At 35.0% G+C, this 27,623-nt stretch overlaps 1 protein-coding gene across 1 annotated transcript in view; it reads left to right on the forward strand.

Moving 5' to 3' along the window:
• Positions 1–4,381: 4,381 nt before the first annotated feature.
• LOC148953974 (uncharacterized) overlaps positions 4,382–27,623 on the forward strand; it is a 259,497-nt gene continuing 236,255 nt past the window's right edge. Inside the window, exon 1 of the mRNA XM_089086057.1 lies at positions 4,382–4,474. The gene's annotated coding sequence lies outside the window, so the exon portion shown is untranslated. The remainder of the gene's footprint in view (positions 4,475–27,623) is intronic.

A 27,623-nucleotide genomic window follows, 5' to 3' on the forward strand; every position in this document is an offset into this window, starting at 1 on the left:
AGTGTTTATCTTGGCCTATCGAACGATCCGTAAAAGCTCACTCAAAATACAACTAATTGAGAATAAAGAATTTTTTGGAAAATTTTAAAATTACAAAACAATACAAAATAGGTGTGTAAACAATAATCTACGACCCTTGTCCGAAGGATTCTGGGTATTATGGCATCCCTGGAGGCAGATTTTGTCAACCTTCCAACTATTTTGAACAAAATGGCTATCTCAAGTTTTTGATCAGATGCCGTTGGAACTGATGGGCCTGGTAGAACAAAGGGCAGAGGAGGGGACTGGTTGCCCTTCAGTCACTTCTGGCTCTTAAAAAGGGAACAAGAAATTTTAATGTCCCATTTCAGTAACCCACTTATTTTTCTGGAGATATTACAGATATCCGAACTTTATTTCATTTACATGAATATTAGAGTGTCAACTTATTATCCTTAGCCGTTCCGTAGATATTGTAGATATGCAGTTCTGACAGCCTGGATGTACATAGTGTATACCCTGTGGTGCCTTTTGATTTAGTTTAACATTCCCTGGATGTTTCAGTTTAATGTACTCAGCCATTCTTGGCGTATTGCAGACACGCCCTTTTTACAACCTGAACACACATAATATCTTTGTGTTTAGTTTAACATTCCCTGAAAGTTTCAACTTAATACCCTATATTACAGCTACGCCCTTTTGGCAACCTGCGTATATATATTGCGTTTTGATTTAGTTTAAAACCCCCCTCAAAATTCCCTGAAATTTTCAACTTAGTACCTTTAGCCGTTCCTGAGATATCGTAGATACACCTTTTTGATAACCTGGATGCATATGGTGTCTTTAGATTTAGATCAACATATCCTTCAGTATAGACTGATGGTTACAGAATTTAGCAAATGAAAATATAGTGAAAATGGGTGGAATATTTTAAACAAAGCAGTGGACAAAACCAAAAAAAGCACAAACTTTAAATAATAAAGAAATCCGAATATTTCGGCTTCACGTCTGGAAGCCTGCGTCAATAAAAAAAATGAATCAAACCAAATTAAACAAAACATATAAAGAAAAGTGAAATAAAAATGTCTCTTGTGTATTAAATTATCCTGATGGCATCAACTTAATACCCTTAGCCATACAATTAGAGCCCATGCCCCTGGAGTCGTTGGGATTTTGTTATCACTGTAAGCATAGGCTGGTCATTGGATCCACCGACCAATATGAAAATGACTGTCTCAAAATTTTGATAGGATGTCTTTAGGGCTGGAGGGGGGGGGGGAACTAAGAATGGTATGGTAGGGGGTCTGGTTGCCCTCCAATCTCAAAAAGGGTACTAGGATTCTCAATTTCCAATTGAATGAGACTTTTCCAAAGTTCGTACGAAAACTCTTTTCATGCCGAGTGGCGAGGGGAAAAAATAATAATAAATTGAAGCCACTTTGCTCTTTACTTCGATAGCGTTACTGCGTTTCTAATCAAACAGTTCGTGGTAACGAACTGTAAGTAAGGAGCGACCCGGCTCAATGGTAACCGAAACTCTAAAAAACGGAATTTTGATACCAATAGATACATCAAAAGAATCAGATTATAATTCTGATTTCAAATATATAAGGTTCATCGAGTTTAATTTTACCCATCAAAAGTTACGCACCTGAGAAAATTTGGCTGATTTTCGAAAAAAGGCGAAAAGACCCCTTAAAAGTTATAGAACCTTCATGAAAATCACACCATTATATTCAGCGTATCAGAGAACCCTACTGTAGAGGTTTCAAGCTCCTATCTACAAAAATGTGGAATTTTGAATTTTTGGCCAGAAGAAAGATCACGGGTGCGTGTTTATTTTTTATTTATTTATTTATTTTTTTTCTAGGGGTAATCGTATTGACCCAGTGGTTCTAGAATATCGTAGGAGGGCTCATTGGATCGGAAATTAAAAGTTCTAGTGCCCTTTTTAAGTGACAAAAAAATGGAGGGCAACTAGGCCCCCTCCCACGCTAATTTTTTTCTCAAAGTCACCCAATTAAAATTTTGAGATAACCATTTCGTTCATCATAGTCGATAATCAAATAAATATGTCTTTTAGGATGACTTAATCCCCCACAGTTCCCAGGGGAAGGGCTGCAAGTTATGAACTTTGCCCATTGCTTACATATTGTATTGGTTATTTGGAAGTATACAGACATTTTCAGGAAGGATTTTTTTTGTGGTGGGGGGGGATGGAGGAGGGGGTTACTCGGAAGAATCTCTCCGTGGAGGATGTTTCTTTGGGGTAAGGGACATTTCTATGAAGTGGGCTCCGGATTTCTAAGCATTACTTAAAAAACCATCAGAATTTAAATTAAACAAATAAGTTTTTTCAGCTGAAAGTAAGAAACAATATTAGAACTTAAAACGAACAGAAATTATTACGTATATTAGGGGGTCCTCTCCCAAGTCAATACCTCGCTCTTTACGCTACAGTTTTTTTTAGTGCTTTCAAAAGAGCTATCTATTCTAATTAAACGACCTTTGTGATTCAGGGGTTTGTGAATTAAATTTTTTTTTAACGTAAAGAGCGGGGTATTGACTAAGGGGAGAACCCCCTCATATACGTAATAACATATACGTAATAAAAAAAAAACAATACAAAAAAAAATAAGCGATACGGCTCAATAGTAATCGAAACTTTTAAAAACGGAATTTTGATGTGAATAAATGTATCAAAAGAATGGGCTTATAATGCTGATTCTAAATATATAAATTTTATTAAGTTTAGTATTACTCATCAAAGGCTACGAGCCTGATTTTTAAAATTTACCTGATTTTTTTAAAGAGGGGGGAAACATCCCCTACAAGTGAAAGAATTTTAATGAAAATCACACTGTCAGATACAGCGTATCAGAAAACCCTATAACATAGGTTTCAAGCTCATATCTGCAAAAATCTGCAACTTTGTATTTTTTGCCAGAAGAAAAATATACGAATATAGAAGTTCGTTACGTAGGCTAAGTTAATTTGTAAATTACGTCAGAACCAAATTTATAGATTTCCATTTAGCAAAACAAAAGTAAAATTTTTATGCAAATTTTGTTTACTTATTCAATGACGGTTAACCAAAATAAAAGCTGCATTAACTAAAAACGATCAGAAATTAAATAAAAAAAAACAAGTTTTTTTAACTGAAATTACGGAGCAACATTAAAACTTAAAACGAACAGAAATTATTCCGTATATGATAGGCGCTGTCCCCTCCTCAACGCCTCGCTCTTTACGCTAAAGTTTGACTCTGTCTCACAAATCTATTTTTTTTAAACAATAAAAAACTTTAGCGTAACGAGCGACGCGTTGAGGAGGGGACAGCCCCTTTCATATACGGAATAATTTCTGTTCGTTTTAAGTTTTAATGTCGCTCCTTACTTTCAGTTTGAAAAACTTGTTTTTTTTATTTAATGATCTAGAAAGATCTAAGCTTTATAAGATTAAAAATAAAATATGAAGTGGCCATAGCATATTTCATAATTATCCAAGAACAAGTGGTCATGTCATGATTTTGATTTTAGTCACGCTTTGTTTTGAATGTTCACCGTATTTCAGTTTCTGAATATGCTTTTATTGGCATATGAACAGTTTAACTCAATTTACGTCAATGGCTGCCACTTTAGAATTAAGGATCATGAAAACTAAATGAACCACCATAGCTTCTATTTTGAACGACTTTTTCCGTAAGCGGATTTGTATTCCAAAAGTATTTGGGAGAAGTTATGGACCCTTAATCCTTGAGAGATTTTACGGGCCTCAGCCCTCACCGTGTCTTTGTAGAAATTACAGATAAAGTTGTCATTGTTACATGAGAGCTTTCCAGAATACCTTAGCATTTGACCAAAGTATGCACGTATGGATTTGTTCTGGGGGCCACATTAAGATAGGAAGGGGGATGTAAATCCGTCAGAGCACCAAAGCACAGTTGTATTTATTTCTGTAAAATATAGGGAAGTCGTGCTAGTCTTCAGTTTTTAGGATTTGGCGTGCAAGAATTTGCCCTCCAAAAATGTCGACGACTAAACTTATTTCGGTTGTAAATGAGCACAACAAAAAGAAAGAAGAAGAAAAAAATGCACAGGGAAATCTTTTATTTAAAGAAAATTCAGTTATTGACTTTAAAAAATGGCATAGTTGCATTTGGTAAATTTGCTGGTAAATTTGTTGATTTTTGTTGCGATGTTCTGGATCCTTGCCTGTCGTTTTCTAAGCGAAATTTGGGTTACGGTCTTCTATCGGTTGTTTTAAAATAAAAATATAACTTTCGATAAGATGGGCTCGCGCACAGAATTATAGAAACTGTTTAACTTGAAATGTCAAAGAGACTATTTAGCATTTGCAAAAGGAATCACGTCAAGTACGTCAGGGAAGTCTGAGTAATGCGCTTTGAAGTAGTTAGTTCCCAAGAAAGGAGACTATTTTAATCACCAGTTATAATACTATATTTATTAAAGGATCTCTCAGTGGGCCTCTAAAAGTAAGATCACCCCGTTTGTTTGTATTCTAATCGTTTTATTAAAATTTGATTGCCACCAGTGTCAATGCAGTGATGTTTATTAAGAAATTAGTGACGTGTCTCTCATGTATTAATTTTTTTTTCCTGGCCAATTCCTTTAGAAAAGATGGTCATGGAAACAAGGGAAGGGTTTCATTATGTTTGTAATAGAAAGTTCCAACGCCTCTTTTAAGGATTGGAAAGAACTGGGGAGCAACCCGGTGCCCGCACGGGCCCATTTCCCCCTCAGGCACTCCGTAACTTCTGATGGTATCAGATCAAGCGGTTTCACTCATAATGGTCAAAAGGTAAAAAAAATACGCCTTTAAGAGGGGGGATATCACCCACGTAGCCCCAAGGGCGAGAGCCACAAATCATGTAATTGGCTTCGTCTTCATAGACAGTAGTCAAGTTGGGCAGGACCTATCTTTTTAAAACTTGAGTTATGCAAGGAATTTAAATATTTATAATTCAAGGTAAAGATTGGGCCCATGGGCCCCTGAACTATCCAAATCTCCCCTCTTTCAACCGCCAATTCTTAAACACAAAAGGTTTATGCTAAGAAGAAGGGTTTTTGCTTGCATGATTTCACCAACTGAATAATTGAGCTCGTCGTAGCCGAAATCTGACACCGCAGTGAGACCTGCATGACCCATTCCAACATTGTAGTTGGGGGTGTTGGAATGGGACTGTGGCCCCTCCAACTCGCTTCCCCCCTCACTGTCGAAGTTTCAACAGAAAAGTTGATGCGTTGCAGATTGTTTTTTACTGAAATTATTGAAGGATATTTAACCTTCATGACTGGAGAACAAAAATCGACTTGCGGCCCCTCAAATATTTTTTAACCTACCACTCCACTGTTAATTTTTAGTAGAAAGGTGGGTTTGTTGCACCTTGTTTGAACCGAAACCATGCAAGAATTTCGAGTGCATATGATCAGAAGAATAAGTAACCTTTGGCTTCACCGACACCACCCTTAGTGTCACCTTTTTAGCAGCAAGGCAGACTTTTGCCACCTTTCTTAATTTGGACTATCTGTCATCTTTCGGTTATATTTCCGGCAAGCTACCACAGAAGCAAAATCTCAAATGATGAATTAATTTTTTTTTTAAATTGACTAAGATTTTTTTGAGTGCCAACCAATGGTCTACCATGCTATAGTCGCTTGGCAGCTCCGATACCTCGTATTGGGGTCTGTAGCTGTCCCTTTTTGTAGCTGTCCCTTTTTAATAATGTAGACAATAGCTACAATATCAAGAGAGAACATGGTGAACTATTTTATGGAACAGATTCAAAATGTCCAAAGTTGATCATTGATATTCATAATGTATCATAATATATTTTTGTATTAATATTCTACATAGCATTATTTCATTAAAAATATATTATGCATTACATTGTTATGTGTTCATTATTTTTAGAGTAAACTAGCATATCAAACGTTTAGAATATCTATTAAAACATCGGAGATGTAAGAAAAGGAATTTGCATACATCTATTGTCAGACACATGGGATAACATTGACAAAATCTAGGTATCATAATGAATAAATTCTTTATCAACATCCGTTGTTGGATATGTCATTATGAAAAAATTGTAAGTAAGTAAAAAACTCTTTCTTGAAGTCACCTCTTGGATACAAAATGCAGAAATTTCATTTAAGAAATTAGGACAAAAAATGTAAGTAACTCTTTCTTGAAGTCACCTCTTGGATACACAATGCAGAAATTTCATTTAAGAAATTATGAAAAAATTGTAAGTAAGTAGCAAATTCTTTCTTTAATTCGCCTCCTGAATAAATAAAAAAGACATTTCATTGAAGAAATTATGACAAAATTCTAAGTAAGTAACAAACTCTTTATTGTTTTTACCTATTGGATACACGAAGCAGAGATTTCTTTCAAGAAATTATGACAAAAAAATGTAAGTAAGTAGCAAATTCTTTCTTGAATTTGCATCCTGGATAAACAAAAAAGACATTTCATTCAAGAAATTATGACAAAATTCTAAGTAAGTAACAAAATCTTTATTGCTCTCACGTTTTGGTTACACGATGTAGAAATTCCATTCCAAAAATTATGAAAAAATTCTAAGTAAGTAACAATCTGTTTCTTGAAGTCCCCTCTTGGATACACAATATGGAAATTTCATTCAAGAAATTATGAAAAAATTGCAAGTAGGTAACAAACTCTTTCTTGAATTCCCCGTTTGGATGCACAATATAGAAATTTATTTCAGGAAATTATGAAAAAAATTGTAAGTAATTAACAAACTCTTTCTTGAACTCATCTCTTGGATACACAATGCAGAAATTTCATTTAAGAAATTATGAAAAAAATTGTAAGTAAGTAGCAAATTCTTTCTTGAATTCGCCTCCTGGATAAACAAAAAGGACATTTCATTCAAAAAATTATGACAAAATTCTAAGTAAGTAACAAACTCTTTATTGTTTTCACGTCTTGGATACACGATGTAGAAATTTCATTCCAGAAATTATGAAAATATTTGTAAGTAAGTAACAAACTCTTTATTGATTTCACCTCTTGGATACACAATACAGATATATTATTCAAGAAATTAAAAAAAATTGCAAGTAGATAACAAAGGCTTTATTGTTTTCATCCCTTGGATACCCAGTACAAATGCTTCACTCAAGAAATTATGAAAAAAACGCAAATAAGTAACAAATTCTTTCTTGAAGTCAACTCTTTGATACACAAAGCAAAAACTTCATGTAAGAATTTATGAAAAAATTGTAAGTCAGTAAGTAAATAAGTGAGAAACAATCTCTTCCTTGAATTCGACACCTAGATAAACAAAAAACACATTTCATTCAAAAAATAACGAAGAAATTCTAAGTAAGTAACAAACTCTTTCTTGAATTCACCGTTTGGATGCACAATACAGAAATTTAATTCAGGAAATTATGAAAAAAAATCTGTAAGTAAGTAATAAACTCTTTCTTGAATTCTCCTCCTGGATACACAATACAGAAATTTCATTCAATCAATTATGAAAAAATTGTAAGTAAGTAAAAAACTCTTTCTTGAAGACACCTTTTGGATACACAATGCAGAAACTTCATTTAAGAAATTAAGAAAAAATGTAAGTAAGTAATTAAGTAACAAACTCTTTCTTGAATTTGCCGTTTGAATGCACAATACGGAAATTTAATTACGGAAATTATGAAAAAAAAATGTAAGTAAGTAACAAACTCTTTCTTGAAGTCACCTCTTGGATACACAATACAGAAATTTCATTTAAGAAATTATGAAAAAAATGTAAGTAAGTAGCAAATTCTTCCTTGAATTCGCTACCTGGATAAACAAAAAAAGACATTTCATTCAAGAAATTATGCAAAAATTGCAAGTAAACTCTTTATTGTTTTCACGTCTTGGATACACGATGCAGAAATTTCATTCAAAAAATTATGAAAAAATTTTAAGTAAGTAACAATCTCTTTCTGGAAGTCCCCTCTTAAATACACAATACGGAAATTTCATTCAAGAAATTGTGAAAATATTTGTAAGTAAGTAACAAACTCTTTATTGATTTCACCTCTTGGATACACAATACAGGTACTTCATTCAAGAAATTATGAAAAAATCGCAAGTAAGTAACAAACTCTTTATTGTTTTCACCTCTTGGATATACAATGCGGAAATTTCATTCAATAAATCATGAAAAAATTGTAAGTAAGTAACAAACTCTTTCTTGAAGTCACCTCTTGGATACACAATTCAGAAACTTCATTTAGGAAATTATGAAATAATTGTAAGTAAGTAAGTAACAAACTCTTTCTTGAATTCACCTCTTGGATAAACAAAAGATATTTCATTCAAGAAGTTATGACAAAATTCTAAGTAAGTACCAAACTCTTTCTTGAATTCGCCGTTTGGATGCACAATACAGAAATTTAATTCAGGAAATTATGGAAAAAAATTGCAAACAAACTCTTTCTTGAACTCGCTTCCTGGATAGACAATACAGCAATTTCACTCAAGAAATTATGAAAAAATTGTAAGTAAGTAACAAACTATTTCTTAAATTCTCTTCCTGGATAATCAATACAGATATATTATTCAAGAAATTAAAAAAAATTGTAAGTAAGTAACAAACTCTTTCTTGAATACACCTCTTGGGTACACAATACGGAAATTTCATTCAAGAAATTATGAAAAAATTGCAAGGAAGTAAAAAACTCTTTCTTGAATTCTCGTCCTGGATACACAATACAGACACTTCATTCATGAAATTATAAAAAAAATGGTAAGTAAGTAACAAACTCTTTCTTGAATTCACCTCTTGGGTACACAATATGGAAATTTCGTTCAAGAAATTAGGAAAGAATTGTAAATAAGTAAGTAACAAAATCTCTTTTTAATTCAACTCATGGATACAAAATACAGAAATTTCATTCAAGAAATTATTAAAAAATTGTAAGTAAATAACAAACTCATTGGATACATCAGATAACATACATAAGATCCAAGTTCTATTTATTTTGACTTTATGCATCATTACTTTGAATTTAGGTTAGACCGGTTATAGATAGCAGCACACCCGCTCAGACACACAGTCATAGTGAGAGAGACATGCAAAAAGTTTGGTTAATTCAGGTTCACTTAGAGTGGGGCCACTCTAAGTGAACCTGAATTAACCCAACTTTTTGCATGTCACTCTCACTATGACTGTTTGTCTGAGCGGGTGTACTGCTATCTATAACCGGTCTAACCTAAATTCAACGTAATTATGCATGAAGTCAAAATAAATAAAACTTGGATCTTATGCATTTTATCTGATGTATCCAATGAGTTTGTTATTTACTTACAATTTTTTCATAATTTCTTGAATGAAATTTCTGTATTGTGTATCCACGAGTTGAATTCAAGAAAGATTTTGTTAATTACTTACTTACAATTCTTTCCTAATTTCTTGAAGGAAATTTCCGTATTGTGTACCCAAGAGGTGAATTCAAGAAACATTTTGTTACTTACTTACGATTTTTTTTATAATTTCATGAGTGAAATGTCTGTATTGTGTATCCAGGAGGAGAATTCAAGAAAGAGTTTGTTACGTACTTGCAATTTTTTCATAATTTCTTGAATGAAATTTCCGTATTGTGTATCCAAGAGGTGTATTCAGGAAAGAGTTTGTTACTTACTTACAATTTTTTTTTTAATTTCTTGAATAAGATATCTTTATTGTGTATCCAGGAGGAGAATTCAAGAAATAGTTTGTTACTTACTTACAATTTTTTCATAATTTCTTGAGTGAAATTTCTGTATTGTCTGTCCAGGAAGCGAGTTCAAGAAAGAGTTTGTTTGCAAATTTTTTCCATAGTTTCCTGAGTTAAATTTCTGTATTGTGCATCCAAACGGCAAATTCAAGAAATAGTTTGTTACTTACTTAGAATTTTGTCATAATTTCTTGAATGAAATGTATTTTTGTTTCTCCAAGAGGCGAATTCAAGAAATAATTTGTTACTTACTTACTTACAATTTCTTCATAATTTCTTAAATGAAGTTTCTGCGTTGTGTATCCAAGAGGTGACTTCAAGAAAGAGTTTGTTACTTACTTACAATTTCTTCATAATTTATTGAATGAAATTTCCGTATTGTATATGCAAGAGGTGAAAACAATAAAGTTTGTTACTTACTTGCGATTTTTTCATAATTTCTTCAATGAAGTACCTGTATTGTTTATTCAAGAGGTGAAATCAATAAAGTGTTTGTTACTTACTTACAAATATTTTGATATTTTCTTGAATGAAATTTCCGTATTGTGTATCCAAGAGGGGACTTCAAGAAAGAGATTGTTACTTACTTAGAATTTTTTCATAATTTTTTGAATGAAATTTCTGCATCGTGTATCTAAGACGTGAAAACAATAAACAGTTTACTTACACTTTTTTCATAATTTCTTAAATGAAATGTATTTTCTTTTTATCCAGGTGGCGAATTCAAGGAAGAATTTGTTACTTACATTTTTTTGATAGTTTCTTAAATGAAATTTCTGCATTGTGTATCGAAGAGCTGACTCCAAGAAAGAGTTTGTTAGTTACTTACAATTTTTTTTTCATAATTTCCTGAATTAAATTTCTGTATTGTGCATTCAAACGGCGAATTCAAGAAAGAGTTTGTTACTTACTTACTTACTTACATTTTTTCCTAATTTCTTAAATGAAGTTTCTGCATTGTGTATCCAAAAGGTGACTTCAAGAAAGAGTTTTTTACTTACTTACAATTTTTTCATAATTGATTGAATGAAATTTCTGTATTGTGTATCCAGGAGGACAATTCAAGAAAGAGTTTGTTACTTACTTAGTTTTTTTTTCATAATTTCCAGCATTAAATTTCTGTATTGTGCATTCAAACGGTGAATTCAAGAAAGAGTTTGTTACTTACTTAGAATTTTGTCATAATTTCTTGAATGAAATGTCTTTTGTTCATCCAGGTGGCGAATTCAAGGACGAATTTGTTTCTTACTTACTTACTAACTTACTTACAATTTTTTTTATAATTTCTTAAATGAAGTTTCTGCATTCTGTATTCAAGAGGTGACTTCAAGAAAGTTTGTTACTTGCAATTTTTTCATAATTTATTGAATGAAATATATGTATTGTGTATCCAAGAGGTGAAATCAATAAAGAGTTTGTTACTTACTTACAAATATTTTCATAGTTTCTGGAATGAAATTTCTACATCGTGTATCCAAGACGTGAAAACAATAGAGTTTGTTACTTACTTAGAATTTTGTCATAATTTTTTGAATGAAATGTCCTTTTTGTTTATCCAGGAGGCGAATTCAAGAAATAATTTGCTAGTTGCTTACAATTTTTTTCATAATTTCTTAAATGTAATTTCTGCATTTTGTATCCAAGAGGTGACTTCAAGAAAGAGTTTGTTACTTACTTAGATTTTTTTTTCATAATTTCCTGAATTAAATTTGTGTATTGTGCATCCAAACGGCAAATTCAAGAGAGTTTTTTACTTACTTACTTACATTTTTATTCCTAATTTCTTAAATGAAGTTTCTGCATTGTGTATCCAAGAGGTGACTTCAAGAAACAGTTTTTTACTTACGTACAATTTTTTCATAATTTATTGAATGAAATATCTGTATTGTGTATCCAAGAGGTGAAATTAATAAAGAGTTTTTTACTTACTTACAAATATTTTTATAAGTTCTTGAATGAAACATCCGCATTGTGTATCCAAGAGGGGACTTCAAGAAAGAGATTGCTGCTCACTTAGAATTTTGTCACAATTTCTTTAATGAAATGTCTTTTAGGTTTATCCAGGTGGTGAATTCAAGGAAGAATTTGTTACTTACATACTTAAATTTTTTTCATAATTTCTTAAATGAAGTTTCTGCATTATGTATCCAAGAGGTGACTTCAAGAAAGAGTTTGTTACCTACTTATAATTTTTTCATAATTTCTTGAATGAAATTTCCATATTGTGTATCCAAGAGGGGACTTCAAGAAAGAGATTGTTACTTACTTAGAATTTTTTTCATAATTTCTGGAATAAAATTTCTACATCGTGTAACCAAAACGTGAATAAAATAAAGAGTTTGTTACTTACTTAGAATTTTGTCGTAATTTCTTGAATGAAATGCCTTTTTTGTTTATCCAAGATGCGAATTCAAGAAAGAATTCGCTACTTACTTACAATTTTTTTCATAATTTCTTAAATGAAATTTCTGCATTGTGTATCCAAGAGGTGAATTCAAGATAGAGTTTGTTACTTACTTAATTTTTTTTATAATTTCTTGAAAGAAATTTCTGTATCGTGTATCCAAGAGGTAAAAACAATAAAGAGTTTGTTACTTACTTAAAATTTTGTCATAATTTATTGAATGAAATGTCTTTTTTATTTATTCAGGAGGCGAATTAAAGAAAGAATTTGCTACTTACTTACAATTTTTTCATAATTTCTTAAATGAAATTTCTGCATTGTGTATCCAAGAGGTGTCTTCAAAAAAGAGTTTGTTACTTACTTACAATTTTTTCCTAATTTCTTAAATGAAGTTTCTGCATTATGTATCCAAGAGGTGACTTCAAGAAAGAGTTTTTTACTTACTTACAATTTTTTCATAATGACATATCCAACAACGGATGTTGATAAAGAATCTATTTATTCTGATACCTAGATTTTGTCAATGTTATCCCAAGTGTCTAACAATAGGTGTATGCAAAATCTGTTTCTTATATCCCCGATGTTTTAATAGACATTCTAAACGTTTGATATACTGGCATACTCCAAAAATAATGAACATATAGCAATGTAATGCATAATATATTTTTAATGAAATAATGCTATGTAGAATATTAATATAAAAATATATTATTATGCATTATTAATATCAATGTACAACTATGGACATTTTGAATATGTTCCATAAAATAGTTCACCATGGTCTCTCTTGATATTGTAGCTATTGTCTTCCCTTAGTTTGTAATCAGTAGAATAATCATTATTACATTTCGAGTCATTCACAATTTTTACTGGTGTCTCATCGACAGGCTCAATATACTTTTCGTCTTTGGTATTATTTGGTTCATTGACTGTTTGATCAATGGCAGTAACGTTTGCTGGTACTTTGTTTTTCATCGATTCATCTTTATATTCCATAGTGATATTTTCTATCATTGCCCTTTTTATTTTTCTGGCAATTTCACTGTCTTTTATCATATTATTTTTACACAGGTAACAGTTTCGGCACGTAGACAAGATATGGTTTATGATCTTAGTAGAAGAGTTGGCCTTTCTTTTTTTGACCTTCCGTTGAATGCTAATACCCGAAAGCTGACGATAGGATGTATCAGTAGGTAATGTATTACCTGCAACAGTAGCAAGGAGTTGTCCTCGATCATCAACTATTATTTTTATGTTGATATTCTCTTTGAGTGCAATCATCTCTGGAGATCTCAATCTCACATATCCGGCAACATAAGAGTTGAATTTCGTCTGTACTCCAAAGAAATTTAATTTCTTAATGTAATGACAATGCATGCTCACGTTTCCAATGGTGCTACCAATTGTACTTGTTTCATAGTTTAAATACTTCTCCTTGTCGGCATTCAATGCTACAATGACATTGTCATGTGAACACACTTTATTAAAATGCTCTATCTTCACTTTTTTAAAGATATAACTTATGTGTTTATCGTTCCATTGCGTAAAAAATACTGATTTAATGCATGCAATAAACTAGGTAGTGTCGATAACCCGCCATAAAGTACCAGTGGGAAAGCCGCATCGTGTCTCTGAGCAAGCATAGAGTACAATTGTTAGAGCCATAAGCATATTTCATTTCATTTTAAGATACGTAAAAAAAAGTTGAATAATTTGGAAGTCCAAAAAAAACAAAAAAAAACAATAAAAACAATAAACAATAAATAAAAACAATAAAAAGTAATATAACAATAAAAAAAAAGTGCTACTACAAACATTATTTTTCTAATAGTAATGGTCATGACTAACATATCTATACCATTCTCATTTTGAGTTTGAAAAATATTAAATTTGATTTTTTAATGTTGTAAGTGTTTCATCTCATTTGAAGAAATGTAAAAAAAAAAGTTGAAAAAATATAACATGTTAAAAAAAATTAAAAAAAATTAAAAAAAACATTTCAAAAAAACTTCAAAAAAAGTGGGGCGGTGGGGGGGGGGAAAGTTGGAGGGGAGGGGCCCCCTTCGAGTTGGGGGATAGGGGACCTTTGGGGGTTGAGGTCCCTGGTGGTTAGGGTCATCGGTGCTTATGATCCTTGGCGATTGGTACTCGTCTACACCTCACTACTTGATTTGTAAGGATTTCTATGGATTGTTCTGAATTTCATTATTAAAATTCTTTTCTTGCCATCTACATCTCTCTTAGTATCAGCTTTTTAGTGTACTATAACGTTAGACTCTATTTTAAATTGACAACACTGTTCAAACGACACTTGTGTATTATACAGAACACAACGAAGAAGTAAAGCTAGGTCAAGTCATTAGACCATTTTATTATTGTTAACCATTTCCATAGATTGATATTGTTCCAAATTTATAATAAATAAGGTATGAGTTAACATGCCCTTCGGGGTTACCTTAACTGCTAATCAGTTTAACCCTTTTTTCTCCATCTTCATACGATCCAATCACTAATTAGAATCATTCACGCTCCTATATTCAAACATTAATTAATATCGTTAATAGAGTCCAATTCACAAATGCTAAACCCTTTTCTTTTTTTTTTTGCAAATAGAATTATTTTTTTGGTAAATGATTCAACAGCATATGGCATCAATTCTAGAAATGTTGCATTCTTAATCAAACTCGATGAGATGCCTTTAAGCTAGAGGCTATCAAACTCTTTGACAGGTTCTACTCACTCTCTTTGCAAAGGTGTAGAGCTTTAAGCAAATAGCATGGTAATTCCTATAGCTTTATGCAAAGTATATGGCCATGTGAGGGGGGTATTCACTCTCTTTGAAAAGGTGTATAGCTTCACGCAAATAGCATGGTAATTCCTATAGCTTTATGCAACTCCATATGATGCATACTACTCTTGTAATTGTTTTATGTGATCGGGGTCACGAAAAGGGTTCCTGACCCCTCTGAATTTTCTCTCCTCTACGCCACCAACGCTGTTTCTTTAATGATGTCTCTCCAGTAATTAGTATTTTCTTATCTTCACCTAAAAACATGTTTTTGCTAAAAATAGGGATACAAATTTGCACCTTTTTTAAACTGGGCTTATGGTTCCTGGGCAAGGTAAAGTATCAAAAAAATACTTTTGGTTTGTTTCTTTGCCATCAACTATTTTTAATTTTTTAGTGATCAACCCCCTTACACTTTTGAAATGGCATGTCACAAGAAGAGTTTTGCTTTAAGAAAATAGACGATACGTTCCTTAAAGACGGTCTCGAAAAATGCTAATTGGCTTAAGCCAAACTTTATTTCCTACACTTTGAATACTGTATGCAAGTCGTCCACATCTAACACGATTTGATCTGGCGCAACATAGCATCGCTTTTCTATCCTAACATGTCAAAAACCTTTATCAGTGGCAACACTATAACGTCGCCTGTAGTAAAGAGCCAAAAGTATTCAATTTATTTAATTTATTTATTTATTATTTTTTTCCCTAGAGGCACTTCATAAGGAAAGGGTGGTTACATAAACTTTGAAGGGGGTTCGTTCGACTGGAACTGGAAAGTTCAAGTGCCATCTTTAATAGTAAAAAGTGATCAGAGGGCAACGAGACTTCCTTTCACGCCCTTTTTTCCCCAAATATATCCGATCAAATTTTAAGATATCCATTTTGTTCAAAATAGTCCAAAGGTCAAGTTATTATACCTCCAGGCATGACACCCCTCCCCCACGGCCCGGGACAAGGGCTTTAAGTTATGCAAGCTGCCCATTCAATCAACGGGGATTTATTGACAAAAAAACCAACAAATAAATCACATTCTTAAAGACATCTAAATCCATTCCTGAATGCCGAGAACCACAATATTTATATTATTAAATATAAATGCTCAGAGTGGTCATCACTCCTACTCTCAGACACGATCTTACCTCTCATCAACCAATAGAATAATCAAGTACTCTCCTGCTCCCAGCCTCAGGGGAAATCCTCCCATCATAAGAAATAAAAAAGAATAAAGGAAGAATAAAGAATACAAAAAAGAAAAAAATAATAATTCTTTTGCAATGCTAATAAACGATCTTTTACTCTTTTTTTTTTAATGACGCAAGGGAGCTCCTACCTCTCAGCTCTTCTGGGGTTTTATTCTATATCATTGCACATGTTGTATTCGGAGCAAAATTTGGTCGCCAGTCGGGGTGATGGGTATGTGCAGGGTCGAAGATGAGCGGGAATGCTGATTATGCTGGTCAGAATAATATCTGAAATGAACATCGCAGTTCAGCAGCTAAGAATTTAAACACGAAAATCAAGCAGGATAGATGATGCAGTGACTCCAATTACAAGTGCTCCTCATTTTTCCCATTAAATATCAGATATCGTTTGTGGATCGAATTCAAATTTCCCAAGTGAGATTTAAAAGTCGATTACCTGATTGTTGCACAATACTTTAAATGAGGCTTCACAAGAGCATTGTGCAGGAGAACTAGTGTTATCTGCGGCAAGACGTTCTTGAGTTTTTTTTAATACTCCAAGATTCCGGGATAGCTTTAGCTTAACTACTTGGACATGATGCAGGAATGAGAATTTTTCACCAAGGAGGATTCCTAGGTATTTTGCAAAGCACTTTCTGGTCGACTGATCAAACCTCTGGATGTTTGGATACCATATATCTCCGGATGAATACCCCTCGATCTGGGAAAACCGTAAAACGCAAGATTTTTCAGCATTAATAACAAGTTGGTTTGCATACATCCAGAGATACACCTCCTCCAGAAGATCCCTCAGTTTGGACATGATCGTTGTCTTATTCGTTTCACAGCAGCCAAGCGTGGTATCATCAGCGAAAGCTAAGAGCTCTTCGTTCTCATCTTCGGATCGGAAAGAATCTTCATCATAATATGGATTGCAGCAGCGAAGATTTTTGTGCGCTGGGTTCAGTATTCGACACAGCGGTCGTTAACGTGGAGCAGGAACAGCAGTGGTCCTAATATTGAGCCCTGGGGGACACTGCAGTTCACAATTACATCATTTCCAGGGTCTTGTCCCTTATAAATCCTGTGATCCCTTAGATGAGATCCAAGCCAATCCAAAGCAATGTCTCTTATTCCTGTATGTTCTTGTTTCCCAAGAAGAATTGAATGGTAGGTACTACTAAATACTTTTCTGATGTCAACAAGAATCGCTACAGGTAGTAGACTAGAATCAAGGTATTTGTTTATCCATAAGCTCAATGCAGTTAGTGCATCTTGGGTGGATTGTCCTGGTAGGAACCTAATCTTTATGCAGTGGAAACATTCTATTTATTTTTTTTGTAGTTCTGGGAAAGTACCCTTTTGCAAGGGCAAATTTATTAAGTAAGTAAGAGGCTCTATGATTGACGGGACAACTACCTTTTGCACTTTGGTGTGTACTCAGTCGAACACAGAGGCCGAATTGCCTGTTGGCTTTCGTATGATAAGGAGAATTTCAGAAAGAGAGACAGGTGCGACTACGATTCAATTAGGGCTTGCCGGACTGATGTAATCATTGAAACTCATAGCAGGATTTCCAACAAAATCGGCTGTCTTATTGCCCACCTCCGCAAAAAAGGCTCCCAAAGCATTTGTAATGTTGTATGGTCCTATTACAGTTTCCCTATTTACAATTAGTTTCAGTGGAAGTGCAGGTAGGGAGCTGCAGCAACGTAGTATAGAGTAAACAACCTTCCTTACTTTTCGAGAGTTCTTTTCACTTTCAACTATTTTCTTGTTAATTTAATCTCTCTTAACTGTACGTAAAACTGCTCGAAGGCATTTTTTACATTTCTCATATTTCTCTAGCGTCACCTTGCATGTTTAATTTATGTAATCAATCCACAGTTTATTTTTCTTATTTGTAGCCTACACTGGAGCAGTATGTGACTTACCCACGGGCTGATGGGCTGTTTTTTCCCTCCAGTCTTTTTTGCACGGTTTTCGCAACAACGATCCGTATAAAAATGTTATGTAAATTTTCCCGCATTGATATCATGTGTCTTTATAACACTTTCCTAGGTTCCCGTTATTAACATATAAGGTTTTTTTTTAAAAAAGGAGGGCATATTTGATCCTGGATGTCTAAAAAGGCTTAGAGTAATAGTGTTAAACTGGCATTTTGTTCAAACACCCAAACCGAGGACAACCTACCTTCCGTTTAGCTCTAGACGGTTGGCCAAAAAGGAAAATCTTTGGAAATCTGTCATCCTTCATCCGTAGTGCCCTAAATATTTCAACCTTAATCTTACTATAGCCCTAGAAAGTTGGATTCAACCACAATTTTCGTACAGCCTAATATTTGAAATACGGTCAGTCAGTCGGGTGCTCAAAACAATCCGTAGGCAATTTCTCTGGAAAACATCCAGCAAATCTGCCTCCGTTTCTCGGAGCGTCCATACGTATAAAAATGTTATGTAAATTTTCCCGTATTGACATCATGTGTCTTAATAACACTTTCCTAGGTTTCCGTTATTAACATATAAGTTTTTTTTTTTTAAAGGAGGGCATGTTTGATCCTGGATGTCTAAAAAGGCTTAGAGTAATAGTGTTAAACTGTAAGTAAATGTTGAAAGGGATGCTGAACATTATTGAAAGACACTATATGCTGGCTAGTTGTCAAAAGGGAATATCAACAATATTTAAGGAACGGCTGTGGGTATTAAGTTTAAACTTTCATGGTATTTTGAGGGGATATTGAAGAGTGATTGGAGGGGAACCCACCCTCTCCCTCTTTGTGTCTCTTAGGTGCCCCCTCTCCTCAACACTGATCGAAATTTTTAAAATGGCATTTTGTTCAAACACCCAAACTGAGGACAACCTACCTTCCGTTTACCCCTAGACGGTTGGCCGAAAAGGACAATCTTTGGCAATCTGTCATCCTTCATCCGTAGATTGTGCCCTAGATATTTCAACCTTAATCTTATTATAGCCCTAGAAATTTGGATTCAGCCACAATTTTCGTACAGCCTACTACTTGAAATACGGTCAGTCAGTCGGGTACCCAAAACAATCCGTAGGCAATTTCTCTGGAAAACATCTAGCAAATCTTCCTCCGTTTCTCGGAGCGCCCATACTTCAGACTCATATTCAAGTTTCAACCACTGTTATCACTGTAGCTTCCAATATTCAAATGTTTGTACGCAGATTTATCTTTCTATTCTTCCAAACATTTTTCAACTGTGGAAAAATGCCCTGAGCATCAGGCATTCTACTTTTAACATCTTCACTGCACCCACCGTCTTTACTAATAATACTACCAAGGTAAGTGAAGCTGTCCACTGGATCAATCTTTTCGTTACCCAACGTTACCTTTTCATCTTCACTTATTCCTAGCCTTAGCGACATAGTCTTCTTAACATTTATTTTCAAACCTATTCTAGCAATCTGAGCTCGCAAAACCTCTAAAAGTTCATTCATTTTGCTTACACTTTCATTTTACACTTTCACACTTACAATTTACATGCTTACACTTACACACTTACAATTTGCACTATCTAGGATGCTAAAATCTTCAACATAATCTTTATCCAGGAAATTTTTACTTCCCCATTTGATTTTGTTTTCTCCCATTGCCTTTCGTGTGCTTCTCAAGACAAAATCCATCAAAATGATTCACACAAATACGAAACAAATACGATCCATACAACTGCTGATTTCATACGAAACCAGCTACTAGCCTCAACCACTGCAGTGTTATTCTCGTACGCAGCGCTAATAACTGTAATGTATTTGTCTGGTATACCATACAAGTACAAGACCTTTGCTAAAGCTCTTCTATCAGCTGAATAGAATGCTTACTCATAATCCATAAAACTGAGGACTAGAGGTGTTTGATGACTCAGACACTTCTCGATTATTAACCTAAGAGTGAAAATTTGGTCGATGCATCCTCTATCCTTCCTAAAAGACTTTATCCTTCTCTTAAGACTTTGTCTACAATATCTCTAAGTCTAAAAAGTATCATCATATGTAGTAGTTTGCTACCTACAGAAACCAGGCTAATGCCTCTATAATTACCACACTCACTCTTAGTTTTCCTAAACTCGTTAGGTACTTCCCCTGTTTGAAAAATCACGTTCATACTCTTCTATAACTTAGTTCTAACCTCATACTTGACTTATATCCCATCCGGCCTTTGTGGCTGTATTGGGGCTTCTTCTCTTCTCACTAGATGTTGAATATGGTGACGGTATTCAGCTCTATCTGGTGCAAGACGCAGGAGTTGGGGGAGATTCTGGCTGTTGAAGTTGTCGTGCCATCTCTTGCGAGGTTGGCCACGAGGTCGTGTGCCATGTACCCGTCCTTCAAACGTAATTTTGGGGAGTTGATTTGATGACATTCGTTGGATATGACCAAGCCAGCGGAGTTGCTGACTTCTAATTCGGTCCATGATAGTGTATGAACAGTGGAGGAGTTTACGGAGGTCTTCATTGGATACTCGGTCGATGTAGGTGATCCCTGCTATGCGACGGAGATATTATGTTTCAAATGCGGAGATTCACCTTTCGTCATCAGCTTTAATTGATCATGCTTCAATTGCATACATAGCAATGGGGATTGTGAGAGAGTTAAAGAGACGGACCATTAGTAATTTTGATATTAATTTACTTTTCCAAATTGATGATAGGCTCTTGAAGTTGGTGGTTGCAAGGCCCAGTCTACACCTAATCAATTTTGAGCAATCGTTGTTAGAGGTTAAAAGACTTCCAAGGTAGACAAAAGATTCTGCATTTTCAATTTCCTCTCCTTTTATGGTTAGCTGTATGGCTCTGGGTGCAGAGTCTCTGGATACCCGCATGACTTTCGTTTTTGTTGTGTTGACAATCATCCCAAGAGCTTCGGTTGCTGACACTATCTCGTTTGTGTCTGTTTGGAGGAGATGTTCATGACTGTTAGTTTTTACGATGTCGTCTGCGTACGCTAATTTATCGACAAGTTTTTCTTCAATGGATGCACCGTCTGTGGTTTTAGCAAGTGATAAAGCTGCATTTAGAAACAGATTAAATAGATGAGGGGATAGGAGGCAACCCTGAAGAACACCTGCTAATGTCTGGAACTCTTCTGTCAATCCCTCAGGCGTCTCAACCTGGCTACAGATGTTCAAATACATATCTTTGATCAACGTTATCATGTTTTTGGGGACTCCATAATGCAGAAGTATGTGCCAAATCCTGTTGCGGCATATTCAATCGAAGGCCTGTATAAAATCAATAAAAAATAAGAGCAATTCTTTCACAATTTCTATATTTTTCTCCATTAGCTGCCAGGTGGAAAGTATTCGATGTACACTAGATTGATCTCTTCCGAAGCCGGCATGATATTCATCTAAAGTGAGGTCTGTCAAGAATTTTAGTCAGTCAAGTAGGATTTTCGTGAGGATCTTTGGCGGTTGGCTTGTCATGCTAATTGTTCTGTAGTTATTACAGTCCCCTTTTTCACCCTGTATGTGAAGGGGGGTAATCATGGCTTTTGCCCAAGATCTGGGGAAGCAGCCTCTTCCCCAGATGCCTACTGTGACTTTATGGTAGATGTCTACCAGTTCTTCTTGGTCTGACTTAATTAGCTCTGACTGTATGCCATCTGGGCCAGGAGCTCTATTTGTTTTCAGGGACTGTATAGCAGCAACTACCTCTTCTAGTAATGGTGGTAGACTTGTATCTACAGGATACTCTCGTAGATAAGAGGCCATTAAGATAGATGGTTCAGAGGTAAATTAGGGGTTTAATTTCTGGCAAAAATGTTCGTTCCAGAGTTACCGTGTTTCCTCAGAAGCAGCGATGAGTTTCCCATGCCTATCTAACATAGTTGTTTCTGTTGTGGGTTTCTTTTTCGACAACTATCGTACTTTTCTGTACATGTAGTGGCTGTCATTTTTCTTGAAGGCGGCCTCGCAATCAAAGTACTTGTCGTTGACGTAGTGGCGCAGAGCCTGTTATATTCTTTTCTCTATTACACGTTTTAATCTCTTGCATTCATCCTGGCTTTGTCGGTCTTGTTTGTTGACGTGAATACGTTTTTTAAGCACAGATATTGATGATTTCGGGTGTGATCGGTGGTTTGTCAGAGCAGGACTGTATTCCTAAGATTTCATTAGTCGTTTCTCTGATGATTGAGGCGCTTTCATCAACCCGACGGTAGACTTTCTCAGTGGTTGGGACTCCCGCGAGTTGGATGCTTGACAGCTTATTCAAGGGAGCAGTTTTATATTTGTTTCTTGTTTCGATGTTTTTTAGGAGATCACCACGGTATTTTGGGTAGCTTTTCTTGGGTGGTTGGGGTTAATGGAGACGCATACGGATTTCTGGCATGACTAGAACATGGTCTGAGTCAAAATCACCACCGGCAAAAGATACTGTATTCAGCACTGACGACTTTCAACGCTTGCGGACCAGTATGAGATCAATCATATTTGAGGTTCGGCCGTCTGGGGATCTCTATTTGACCTTTCTGCGTTCTCTATGTCGAAAAATTGTGTTGGTAATGAAAAGCTCGTTATCACGACATAAATCTATTACTACCTCATAACCACCATATTAAAGAATTTGTTATTTAGTCCTCTTAGTACTGCCACTAATTCTTCCTCACAAATAAATCTTCCTTAACATCCAGGGTTTCGCAAACTTTTTAATTTTCCTTCTATATCTTTTCCTATAACTCTTTACCGGCTTAGCATAGTCTCAAAATGTTCTGCCCATCTCACTTTACCTCTTTCCTTATCACTAATTGTGCCCCTGTTCCTATCTTTAAGTGGGCTAAGTCCAGATTGAGCACTCCGTCTCAATTTATTAGCATGTTAGTACAATATTTTACTATTATGCCGTATAGCTGCATCTTCCAGATCCTCGTTAATTTTATCCATGGACTCCACTTCACACCTCCTTAGTTCATATTTTAATGATCTCTCCACTTTCTTTACATTACTCTTTTATTTATATGGTCTATCACTCAGATATCTATTTTACAACACCTCTCCTCCTTTCTATTTAAAATAGAGTATTTTCGTTGATATTCCTAGCTGTGCTCCTAACTTTCTTCCCCGAGACACCATCAGCACCTTCACGCATTATTTTCTTAAAATTATTCCATCCATCTTCTACATTATCAAATTTTAAACTCTTAAGTTTTGTATTCAACTGTTCCTGGGAAGTTTCTCTCAATTTCTCATCCTGGAGTCTATCAGCGTCATAGATTCCCGGAAGGGCAACTAGTTGCCCTTCCGAAATTTAAGCTTTGAATTAACCCTAGACACTACTAAATAGTTATCTTTACTTTAAACATCAATAACAGCACTCCTATAAACCCTAGTTTTTGTTTTGATCATGCCAGTCTTCGGTTTACAATAGCATAGTCAATAAGTTTAGCTGTCACACCTTCATGTGAATACCATGTTAACTTATGGGTCATTTTATAACCAAATATTTTTTTGGTTATTACTAAATTGTTATACCTACAAAATTCCAGCACTCTGTAGCCATTAATATTTTCTTTTCCTATGCTAAATTTACCTAGACTAGTATACCATCTATCCCTATTTTCACCGACCTGGGTATTAAACATTTCCTAATAAAAACACGATATATCTACATGACTTGACTTACTTACTTGACTTATGGCTCCTGCCGAGGGTTCGGCGTAGAGAACGATGAGACTAGGCGCCTCCAGTTTGACCTATCGCTTGCCAGGCTCGCAGCTTCTTCCACCGGGATGTGGGCTTGGGTGAGGAATTCATCGGCTTTGTCTTTCCACCTAGTGGGTGGGCGTCCTCTGGGTCACTTCCATCCGTGTAGGTGGGGTCGAAGATATATCTACATGGGACCCTGTCTATTTGTTTCTGTAAAAGTAAGTAAAATTCATCTGAGTCACTACTATCTCCACCAGGGTGACTGACACCCTGCACTTTTTAGTCATAATATGAGCGATTAGCATCCTATTATTTGCATTCTGGTTGTCATAAAGGGGTTGCAGCAATATCTGAGGGATGGCTTTGTGTATTAAGCTGAAACTTCCCCAATTATAGTATTTAGATGCCCCTCCTCAACACCGATAAAAAAACAAAAAAAAAACTGTGGTTCAAAATAGTCAAAAGGTCTGCGAACTATGCCTCCATGGATACCAAACCCTTCGCTGTCTTTGAGATGAGGGTTGTAAATTATGCGATTTGCCCATTGTTAATATACAGGATATATCATTGTTTGAATGTTTGATCATGGATGCGTCCGAAAAAGGTAAGAGCGTTAAGGTGAAACTTCAGGGAATGCCATGGGCGAAGCTGAGCTAAATAAAAAGTAACTATGTCTATCCGGGCTAGGAATCTGCAATATCTCAGGAAGTGTTAAAGGTATTAACCTGAAGCTTTCAGGGCCACAACTACTGCTACGTTTGGGCTGCAAATGCGACTGCTTGGAACTGCTTCTACATCTACTTGTGACTACCTTCAGGAAATGTTGAGTGGGACATTGAACAAAATCAAAACACAGTGTATGCATGCTAATTGTCAAAAGGGCGCGCCAGCAATATCCCAGGAACGGCCGAGGGTATTAAGTAGAATCTTTCAGGGCATGTTAAAAAGCGCACCTTCAGTGTATCTATATTGATCTTAGGAACGGCTACAGGTATTAAGTTGAAACTTTTATAGAAGCCTAAGGGGGATGTAAAACAATATCAAAAGAGACAATTTTCATCCAGATTGTCAAAACATCACGTTTGCGATATCTAAGAAATAATGAAGAAGATTAAGTTGAAGCTGTCGGAGAATGTTGAGGGCGATATTGAAGTAAATCAATGTGCAACCAGTAATCAAAAGGAAGTAGACGCGATATATTAGGATCGGCTAATGGTATTTAGTTGAGACTTTCAGGGAATGTTGAACTAATTAAAATGATGCTATGTACATCCATGTATATAAAATAATTTGTGTAATAGGTGAAATATCCCAGGAGCAGTTAAGGGTATTAAGTTGAAATTTTCAGAGATACTGAGGTGGATGTCTACTCGATTGGCTGATGTTGTACTCGATTAAGAGATAATCGAGATAATTTTATAATAACTCAAACTCAAAACGACCAGAAATTACAATTAAAGAATAAATGAAGCCGAAAACAAACAAAAATTAAAAATAAACTATCATATCAAACATAAACACAACAGATATTGGTGTAGATGAATAGATAAATCTTAAAACGAGTAAAAATTAATTTGAATATTCAAGTCAAGAATTACTCCAAGCAGAAGTCTGGTTACTGCACCCTTCCCTCTTGTTAGTCGTGTCAAATATTCACCGTCACAGTCCCAAGTAGTTACAGTTGCAGTCATAAGTGGCTGCAGACGTAGGCTATCTAGTTTTCGCAGTCAAAATTGCATTTATTCGCTCTTGCAGTTCCAAATAGTTACAGTCACAGTGAAGAGCATTCAAAGTCGTAAATTGTCACAGAAGTAATAGTAGTAGTATCAGTAGTAGCATAAGTAGTCGTTGTAGCAGTATTTGTAGCCGTTGAAGTAGCTACAGTAGTTGTAGTAGCCCTGAAAGGTTCAATTTAAAACCCTTTCAATTTAAAACCCTCAGTTTGAAGCAGTTCCTGAGGCATCGCTGATATGCCTTTTTCACACCTGCATGCATAGCCTATTGTGCGTTAGGATTTTGTTCAACATACACCCCAACATCCCTTCAAAAGTTTCACCCCTATGTCCTTGGTCATTCTAGATATAGCGCAGGTAGGTCCTTTTAACGTCCATATTTAGTTAAACATCACCCTCAAGATGCCCTGAAAGCTTCAACTTAATTCCTTTTCCGTTCCTAAAATATTGCAAATGTGCCCTTACGACGAACTTGGATGAATAAACGTCTTTTGATTTGAACCAACATCCTCAATAGCATGCGCTGAAAGTTTTATTATAACAGTCCTAGCTGTTCCCGGGATCTTGTACTTGCATCAATTTGAAAATTCGGTTGCAGAGAGTACCTCTTGATTTACTTTTAAATCCCCTCAATATTCACGAAGAGCAAAACTTAATACCATGTCTTGTTCCCGAGACATTGTATTTATGTGATTTTGACAACGTGGATGAATTTAAACCCGCTTGATTTTGTTGAAAAGTAGTTGCAATAGTAGTTGTGGTAGAAGTAAAAGTAGTAGCCCTGACAGTTTCAACTTATTACCCTTTGCCGTCCTTGAGATATAGCTGATGCTTCTTTTTGAAAACCAGGTTGCATATAGAGCCTTTTGAGATGATTTTATAGCAACATAAATTTTCCCTGAAAATTTCTATTTTATAACCTATTCGAGTCCTAAGTTATCCTTAGGAAAAATTTCGAGTCCTAAGTTATCCTAAGTTATCCAGTTTACTGCCCAAAGGGCAGTAAATGACCTTTGGGCAACTTGGATGCACTTAAACTATTTTGGTTTAATTCAATATTAGCGGTATTAGTGGCAGTATTAGTAGTAGTAGCAAAAGTGGTAACAATATTAGTAGCCCCGAAACTTTTTGTTTAATAACTGAACAACGCCTTAAGCTGTTGCTGGATACAACCTTTTAATAGCCTGCATGATACGCCTTTTTGTCAAGCGGCATGAAAATAGTATGTTTTGATTTGATTCAATTTGTCCCTCAACATTCTCTGAAGTTTTCACCTTAATACCCTTAGTGTTTGCAATAAGCCTCGTTCTTTGCTAGTTGCATCTGCCTCTGCAACCATGATATTAGTCCCAGTAGCACAGTACTAGAAGTAGTAGTAGTAGTAGAAGTAGTGGTAGTAGTAGTAGTAATAGTAGAAATAGTAGGAGTAGTAGTAGTTGCAGTAATAGCATTAGTAGTTATAGCAGTCCCCTCAACGTGTCCTGAAAGGTTTTACTTAATACCCAAAGCTTTTCCTATACTATACACCTATTATATATTGTATATATTGTTTTGGATTTTGCTGATACACTCTTTTGACAACCTGCATGCACATAACTATTCTTGATTTATTTCAACAATCCCATCAATATTCCCTGAAATTTTCAACTTAATACCCTTGGTCTCCTCAGCCACCTTATCTTTAGCCATAAGGATATGGAGGATAAAAGTATTAAAGTGAAACTTTCAAGGAATTTTTAGGAGGATGTTGGACACAATCAAAACAAACTATGTGCATAATACAGGATGTCAAAAGGGCGTATCATCAATATCTTAGGAACGGCTTAGGGTACTAAATTGAAACTTTCAGGAAATAATGAGGGGAATGTTTAACTGACCAAAAGGCAATGAGTGCTTTCTTTTACTACTGCTACTAATACTGCAGCTAACAGTACTACTACTATTGATAGTGCTAAGGGTATTGAGAAGACTTAAAACGATCAAAAATTATTTCGTATATGAAGTGACTGCCCCCTCCTCAATACCGTACTCTCCACGCTAAAGTTTTTAGCTTTTTTATAAAAGCTTCATATTCTAATTAAACGACCCTTATGGTTCAGGACTCGTTCATAAAAAATTGTG

The sequence above is a fragment of the Artemia sp. Qi Xiang Cuo genome, chromosome 3 (assembly GCF_049724085.1).
Source record: "Artemia sp. Qi Xiang Cuo chromosome 3, ASM4972408v1, whole genome shotgun sequence".
Lineage (NCBI taxonomy): Eukaryota > Metazoa > Arthropoda > Branchiopoda > Anostraca > Artemiidae > Artemia > Artemia sp. Qi Xiang Cuo.